The following is a 2854-nucleotide window of genomic DNA, read 5'->3' as shown; positions in this document are numbered from 1 at the left end:
AACATTAAGAAATAAGAATTATGAATATTGGCTATGATATGTGTAGAATTTCCTACCAATATTCAACAAATTGAAATTTCTTTCCTAGTTCAATGCAATCGCCTTAGAGCTTGTTTGGGGGTAACACTTTATTATATTCATTCAAGAACTTGATCCATTTTTATTTTCTTATTAAAGTTATTTGTATAAGTTAAGCAAAAGAAATCAACTTTCAACTTCATAAGCCACTCATAATGTTTTTGGAGTTGAACAATCCTCTCTGTTGCTTCTTCTTCTCTTATTACTTTAACTTGAAACATATTCCTCATCTTTTTATAGAAAGAATAAGAATATTTAAACCTTTCTATAATCATATGATCCTTAAACTTTGTTGATGAACAACTACATGTTTGCATATGCACATTTGGAATTTTACAAGTGCACGAAACACTCAGTAATTTTTGCTGACTAAAACTAATAACTTTTACACAATATTGCTAATTAGTACTATAACAATAATACTGTATTATTGACATGGTATATCTATCCAATTAAAGTTTTTAGTTCATTCGCCAAGCTGATCAAATAAGCTCACTATTCATCTATTTGAATTTATATTTATTTCTTTAATTTTTGCATTATACATCAACAACATATTTTAATAAATATTTATGTTACTTAGAAAAGTTTGTTGTAACGCCCTCAAACTAGGGTGGGGCGTGATTGACATCCAACTCTCACTATCCGTTGAGTGAATCCCATCTTATCTAACTGAAAGTTATATCTGGACTCAATATATAAAAAAAAAAATCAATAAAGCAATTGTTTAATAATGTCTGAAAACTGAATAATAAACTCAATGAAATATCATCTAAACATAACCCATTGACAGCCATGAGTCTCTAAGAAACTTAAATCTAATACAATATAGTAAACAGGCCATTCTTTAGGAATAATACTAATATGTCTGAGAAGGAACTGCTGCCGCAGGAATGAAATCAACAGAGCCTATCTGCTTAGCCTAAGAGATCTGCTTCTAGCTACGGGTTTGGTCACCTATGCACTCAACACCTGCCACACGACATGACAAGCCCAAATAGGCTAAGCATCTTCAAAGGTACCCAGTAAGTTTCATAGACTACTCCTAAAAATGTGAAACTGGGTTCCTTTAGTCAACAAACAAATCATTGTAGGACAATTCACATTGATCATTTAATTAATCAAATTTGTACTTTATTCTTTCATATATGATAACATGGTTACACGAGTCAAACAAATAGTAAAAATCTCATTAAGGCCCCCATCCTGTCCCGTTCCATCCCGTAAGCTTAGTGGGATGGGATGGGCATAGTGTTTCGTCCCCACTATTCGGTCCCCCCATCCCCATAAGTCTGTCCCCTGTCCTGTCCTGTCCCACTTAAATTGTTCTGTCATTGGACGACCATAATCATAAATGAGAAAAGCCAATTTTTACTCTCATTTCTGCTTGGACCATAAAAGGAAAAGTCTCTGTTCTGACAGACGGTTTCGCAAAAGACACAACATGATGCTTGTATCAAAAGTTGGGACCAAATAAGATTTTAAGAAATTTTATAATAACTTTTAGAAAACCCTAGGCCCTTAACCCCTCCTATATATAATGATCTTTACCAGTCTCTCTCATTCTCAACACAAATCAATCCACAGCGGTTGAGATGAAAAGAGCTAACAACAGTGAAGTAGACGTCAATGACGATGATGATGGAACTCAGTTCCAGCATGAATCCTCTTCATGGATTCTTTTGAATTGAGTAAATGAATCACCAAAATTGTAAGTTTTTTCTCTTCATTTTCGTTCATTTATATGATTTTGTACAGTTCATTTATGACTAGCTACTTAAGATTTTGCCCTTGTTTATGTTATTGTGCTATTTCATTATTAACTCATGATTATTTTTTTTTTCTGAAACAAGTTTTAAAGTTTCCCATAAATTATAACGTCAAGCTTTTCCGTTGCAGTATCCTGATCATCTTTTTTTTTTCTTCAAAGAAGAGCAGGAAGCACTGGACGACAACTAATCTCTACGGGGAAAATAACCAAAATGTAGATACAATGGTGGTCTCCAATACACTCAATCAACTGATGCTAAGAGTGGCAAAAAAAGTGGTGCGAGTGTGAAGAGTTGAGGGGATATGAAGGAGGAGGAGGAGCAAGTTATATCTTCACCAGTGCGCAGCAAGTTGAGTCCAGTAATGCCAACATTTGTGCCTAGTCATGCCATGGTAGTTCCACCACTAGCCGCGGGACATCATCTGGCACAAGCTAGGGCTCTAAAAAGCAATATTGCAAATAGAGATATTCTTAATGAATTTGTTAGTAGTAAAGTTGGAACGTTGAACTCTCTTACTCCTATTAACAATAGTAAGCAATTACAAGTTGTTGGAAGTAGTTTTTTTTCTCCACATATTGTACAAGATGTAATTTTTTTTTATGAAAGCAAGGAGAATGAAATTTTGGATAGATGCTTTGCAAGTGCCGCTAGAGACGCCAACATCTCTTCTAGGCAACAAAGAAGTGGAAAACGCGAAAATAAATACAAAACTCATCGTAACGTTATAGTTGGGATGATAAAGTGTCTGAGGAGTTTATCCCAAGTCACATTACAAGAAAGTATAGAAATGACAATAAAAAATTTAATATTTGGTAACAACTTAGTTTTATTATTGGCAAAGAACTTTTTGTTGCCAAAGAATTTAATAATTTTGTTGCCATATTATTGATTATTGTTGCAAAAAGTACTTTTGGCAATAAAAAAAAGTTGCTGCATGTTGTTGCAATAACAATCGTTGGGAAAAGTCTATGCAACAAAGAAAAAAAATTATTACCAAAAGTATT

General features: G+C 33.6%; 1 long non-coding RNA gene across 1 annotated transcript; it reads left to right on the top strand.

Annotated features, from left to right (window-relative positions):
* The first annotated feature begins 1643 nt into the window (after nt 1-1643).
* Nucleotides 1644-2477, top strand: LOC132615338 (uncharacterized). Its single transcript, XR_009572660.1, has 2 exons — nt 1644-1789; nt 2012-2477. It is a non-coding gene; the product is annotated as an uncharacterized LOC132615338 (long non-coding RNA).
* The last annotated feature ends 377 nt before the right edge of the window (nt 2478-2854 follow it).

Source organism: Lycium barbarum, chromosome 10, assembly GCF_019175385.1.
Source record: "Lycium barbarum isolate Lr01 chromosome 10, ASM1917538v2, whole genome shotgun sequence".
NCBI lineage: Eukaryota > Viridiplantae > Streptophyta > Magnoliopsida > Solanales > Solanaceae > Lycium > Lycium barbarum.
This window is presented reverse-complemented; position numbering and strand designations above follow the sequence as displayed.